Source organism: Etheostoma spectabile, chromosome 4, assembly GCF_008692095.1.
Source record: "Etheostoma spectabile isolate EspeVRDwgs_2016 chromosome 4, UIUC_Espe_1.0, whole genome shotgun sequence".
Taxonomy (NCBI): domain Eukaryota; kingdom Metazoa; phylum Chordata; class Actinopteri; order Perciformes; family Percidae; genus Etheostoma; species Etheostoma spectabile.
In genome coordinates, this window is record NC_045736.1 from 30,058,570 (window position 1) to 30,064,447 (window position 5,878).

The 5,878-nt window shown below is 42.3% G+C and overlaps 1 long non-coding RNA gene across 1 annotated transcript in view; it reads right to left on the bottom strand.

Moving 5' to 3' along the window:
• Nucleotides 1–4,180: 4,180 nt before the first annotated feature.
• Nucleotides 4,181–5,878, bottom strand: part of LOC116687931 (uncharacterized) — an 18,152-nt gene continuing 16,454 nt past the window's right edge. The window contains exon 3 of the long non-coding RNA XR_004331661.1: nt 4,181–4,191. This is a non-coding gene — a long non-coding RNA (uncharacterized LOC116687931). The remainder of the gene's footprint in view (nt 4,192–5,878) is intronic.

Sequence of the window (5,878 nt, forward strand, 5' to 3'; positions counted from 1 at the left end):
TCATGACCTAGAATATGTCATAGTCCCAGCATTTTTCAATTTTGCCGGGACACCGTGCAATTAATATTGTATGACAACAATTTGAATTCACCCACTGCCATGGCATTCCAATAAAACAATCTTCATATTGCCAAAACTGTGAGGATTAAAAACCAGGTGCTTGAGGCTTCTGATGACCACATTGAGAATGTCTGTGCCAGTAACATATTGTGTGTGTGATTAAAATATGGAGTAGGTGCATGATACATTATACTGACCGTCCACAACTACAACACAACTACTGTCCACAACATTTTGGACACAAATCAAGGAAATTCTAGTCGTCTCACTAATTGTCCAAAACATCTGTCTGAAGTTTTGATAATCAGAAAGTTGCAAAGATAACAGTCGCACACAAATGATTCTGCTCTAAAATATAAGCATCATCCCCGACTTTTGATTGCCACATTGATACGGCATGTCAATGAGACCGTGTGTGTGTGTGTGTGTGTATGGGGATTAATTATCATCATCGCTTGCTAACTCTTAATTAATCAGACTGTGTATTTTCCTTCAAGGCTTTTTGTGTATTTGCTAGTTTGCTGTAGGCCCTCTGTATCAGTACAATCCTTTTAATAGACTATGTCACATATACATCTTCTAAATAAAATACAACCTGAATGGGGTTCAAATGAGGAAATGATTCATGCACATACTGTACACTGTTGTAAACCACTTCGTGGGCTTGCTTTTCTGCTCCCCAACACCTTTCCGGTAATGAAAATGCCCAAACGTAGCACTCCACTCAGCTAGAAGAACCTCTATTTTTGAAAATCCAGATAAGAACAGCGAGGGAAGTAGAAATCACTGTTGGCTGGTGCAGTTTACGATGTGGTGGGAAACACATGGGGCCCTGCTATACACGCCAGGAAAAAGTCTGCAACATTATTTTAGCCAAGTGAAAGATTCCTTTTCTGCCATTGTCCAACATATTTCAGCTTGTTTTTCCAGCCCCTCTTTTGTCAGGAGACAGGGTCGAGGTGGTGGTCCAGCACGGGTGTGGAGGACACGCGCTCTCCCTCACAGCTTACTGCTGCCTGGCTCCGACTCATGAAAAAAACATGAGTAAAATGAAAGACACTGAATAAACTCTGCTACTGTGTGTTTATTGAAAGGTCTCATGGCATGAAAATTTCACTTTATGAGGTTTTTAACATTAATATGAGTTCCCCCAGCCTGCCTATGGCCCCCCAGTGGCTAGAAATGATGATAGGTGTAAACCGAGCCCTGGGTATCCTGCTCTGCCTTTCAGAAAATGAAAGCTCAGATGGGCAGATCTAGAATCTTGCTCCTTATGAGGTCATAAGGGGCAAGATCCAGAGGTTACCTTCCCTCTCTCTGCTTTGCCAGCCCAGAGAATTTGGCCCACCCATGAGAGAGAGACATCATGGTTTTCAAATGAGCAAAGTGGCAGTTGGTCGAGGCCACACCCCAGACTCTACCTTGCCCCCCCCCCCTCTCAAAAGTTACAGACTCAGAAATGGCCCATACTAAGGAAAGCTCATTGTGGGTCTGGCTCTAGTGGCTGGAATTCTGCACCAAAGCTGAATTTTGGGAAAGAGACTTCAGATACAGTATTAGGGACCACTAAGGTCTATAAAAAGAGACTTCAGATACAGTATTAGGGGACACTCAAGTTATATAAAAGAGAATCCAATATACGTATTAGGGGACCACTAAGGTCTATATAAAAGAGACTTCAGATACAGTATTAGGGGACCATCAAGTTTATATAAAAGAGACTCCAGATACAGTATTAGGGGACCACTAAGGTCTGTTATAAAAGAGAATTCAGATACAGTATTAGGGGGCCACTAAGGTCTATATAAAAGAGACTCCAGATACAGTATTAGGGGGCCACTAAGGTCTATACAAAGAGACTCCAGATACAGTATTAGGGGGCCACTAAGGTCTATATAAAAGAGACTCCAGATACAATATTAGGGGGCCACTAAGGTCTATATAAAAGAGACTCCAGATACAGTATTAGGGGGCCACTAAGGTCTATATAAAAGCATCCAAAGAGCACCATGTCATGGGACCTTTAAATAAAGATACACCTATATGTAGGCTTAATAGAATGCAATATGAACCTGTATATTACTATTAGGACTATTGCATACATATGTCAAAGATATATAAATTAAATTCTGGAGTCTGATTTAATACGGCAACACTGTTGGCCGCAGCAGTGATCTCTTTTCATTCCGCAGTCTTTATGCTACCTTCAATACCAGTTTTTAGGCTCCCCAATAGTACACACGTTACTGCAAATGAAAATAAGATGTCAGGGTTTCAATCCCCACCTCTGAAAACTGCTGCTTCTTAGCCGGATTACGTCTCAACATGTCATACATTTTTGGGGCGAGGTCTCAAAACCGAGAATATATTGGGGCGTGATATTAAAATTACGATTGTTTTCAGCGACTGCATTTATCAGTGTACGACCGTTCTTACACTCTGATTCATGAATCACACGTGAATCCTGTCGTAAGATGATTTCTGCTCTCAAATCTGCTCTGGTTTTTTACGTTAAGTTGATAAATGAGGGCCACTGTGTGTGTATTGTTGACTTTGTGCACACTGCAAAACAATGGTTCACATAAACAACAACCTGACGGAAGTGTTTTGGCAGTTTCATCCTCAAGCACATTTTCATGGCAGGTGGTATTTGGTGATATCAGGAAGAAAATATTTCTCACAGGAGTGGCAAGGGGTATTGCATTTTAGTGTTTACAGCTTATACATTGAGCGGAATAATTACAGGCACCTTAAATTAACAGTGATTCACTTTGCTGCTTTACCAGCACAGCTGTTTTTTCCCCCATCCTTCAGCGGTGCAGTGAGTTGTTCCCCCTTACTGCAGCTGACTGGCACACTTAAAGTGGTCACCTACATTCTTAAATGAATACACTCTCCTCTGTCTGAAAACAGCCATGCTGCGGCTCACTTAACAGACAGTGATGCTGTCTCGTTTGAAGCAGATCTTCCCAACACAAGTACCACCGGTCCTTAATTAAACCCAAAGTAATGGGCTGACAATCACACATTGTTTACTACAATCAGGCAAGTTCACTTGTGCGGCTGTGCACATTGTGATTAAACTCTGACTGGACTCACTGTAGAGTAGATTGGGACATCTGTTCATTTCTTTTCATTCGGAGGTTACTCAGGGTGCAAGAACCTGCTGTACTGTAGAAAACTTAATACAGCATACATAATCAATGTATAACCGTAAGCTTGCAATATGTTAGACATTTTGGAGAAGGAAATGACTGACATTGTCTTTCTCTGTGGTAGCTAATTGATGCATCTGCTTGAGAAAAATTGAATGAAATCAGGAAATGTGCCGTCTATTGGAAGTGATGAAAGTTTTGCATGTGGTAGGGAGAATCCGCTACATTTTGCTCATCTCTAATGGTCATCTCTATGGGGGTAAGAGTTGTCTCATGTCTCTTTATGTGTCTTGCAATTCGTCTACTCTGCACTCGTGCAGAGCTTTTATCATTCCAAAGCCTCAGATCAATCAAAAATAGTTAATATGGTGCACATAATGATGCAAAGATAGAACATGCCAACAAAATGCCTTTACATTAAATTGCTCAGTATCGTCGAGGAAACATCAACCATTGTCTGTTAAATGTATAGCTTGACAAAAGGCAAGCCTAATTGAGGAATAACACCAGGATTTTTCTATTTATGTATTCGTAAGCTGCCAGATAAACACATTACAGAAGCCCGGGTGCTTTTCTGGGTGGAGATTGGGCTGCGGATGGCTGGACCACATGGTGAGCGTGTCTTCATCTGGCCCAGCAGGGGTGCCACTGGCCATCCTTCCCGTTCTCTGAACCCCTTGTCCAGAGCACCACTTATCTGTTCGCCCAGGATAGCGGCTGGCTTCTGCCGAGGTTCATCCTCTTCGTCCCCCATCTCCCTTTTTCCGCGACATTCCTTTGTGAAGATGAGGGCAGGCTAATACCTGTGCTATTTTGCAATGCTCAGGAGCATCTTATCGCACACAGGCAAAAAATCCCTTCGCTGGAAACGGAGCGACTAGCCAGTCTTGTTGGGAAAGGGGCTGTGGCGGTGGTAACCAGTGGCAGGGAGGCAGCCTTATCTCAGTGTGAGCAGCCATGGCTTGCCTCCCTGTCCCTCTTAACTCCACACAAGCCTCTCAGATTAACAACACCCTTCGTCTCCCTGCACCCCCTACACATGCCCCATAAGTACCTCCCTGGCTCCCCAGTGCCCTTGAACAGACATCATTACTACGATCATCATCGGGCTGATGAATACACAACAAAGCATTGGCCTGTTTTTGGTTTGTTGTTCTGGTTTTTCAGTTCATGGTTTGGTCACGGAGGCATATCACGTATGTTTGAACGGGTCTTTGGTGTAGAATGCTTCCATTGGACACCGAGCATGAAGTGGGATCATGTATAGCACCCTTGATTTAGTACAGCTTACTGATTTACCTTTGTCCCCACTGTGTGAGTCACTGCTTTGCGGTTTATCTTGTACTGCTCTGTGGATTGTTCCAGCATTACACACTTCTAAATTTTCCTTTTTTTTGTTGTTCTCTTCTATATTCATGTGCTTTGTCGGTCTGTAAAGAATTTAACAATGACCCCGTTTGTTAAAGCACCATATAAATACATTCAGACGGACTTGATATGCTTATAGCTCCCACAACAATGCACACACAGTGGAAAAATCAATTTTTCATTTTTGAGAAATCTGATTTAGGTTTTCATTACTCTGTTATTTTCCACTAAAACTTAACCTCTGGGCGGTGTGTCATCGGAATGCGCACTACTCTCCTGGCAGCATGATACACTGCGAAGTCATTGGATTTCCCCTTGTCCCAAGTAGTAAAATATGCAATTATGTATTTATTACCAAGCCGCAAAAAGGTTAAAGAGTTATATTTCATGTAATGTGCCTACACAACTTCTTAACAACAAACATAAAACACCCGGCTCCTTTTGTTTGCTCGTTCAAGCTGGCAAAACCAATGTTGAACTAAGACCAGGGCATCTGTTGATATGGGAAGACAAACAGGCATCTTAATTAAATTCAAAGGGGTTTATGCGAAGGCATTATTCCAATCATACTGTCTGTGAAATTAAGTTGTAATGCAGTTTGAAACGGGGAAGTCAAACATACTGAAAGGGGGTTAAAGTCGTTTAATTCAATCCCTATAGTCGTCATTAGCATGCAAGCGCGTGGTGTCCTGGTCACAGATTACATGTGATGTGCTGAAAAGCTGATGAGCCCTTTTTTTTTTTTCAAAAAGTTATTAACTTTTTAAGCACCCAATTATGTCTGCTGGATTGCAAGCTCACAACGTACAATCTTCTAAGGCCACTTTGGCTTAGGATCATTGTCCCTGTGAAGTACGGCCAATTAAGCCCTGTGGAGGCTGACAGAGGAAACATAGACCATGCAATGTCAATACATTACATTTTACATTTGTTTCTCCCTCCAGAACTTAAAGCATAGCTGTTCAGCCAGGATGGAAGATACAGTATGCATTCCCTCAGTTTGTAGATCATTAACACGCGCGGCAAACTGGAACAATGTTGTGGCACGATTGCACAATTAGCAAAACTGATTATTCAGCTCTACTGTCTGCTTCTTGTGAAGCACAACCAGGGCCTGAAGTAAACTTTTTTGACCAGCTGCCACGGTGGATTTAAAAATCCACATACCACAGTCACTTTTTACCAGCCTCATGAAAGTAAAAAACAGGAATGGCTGTGTCTCTATGATCCTATCTTGTCCTATTCATGGTAGCCTAAATGTGGACATTGCACTGTCATCACGTGCTGTAGTGGCG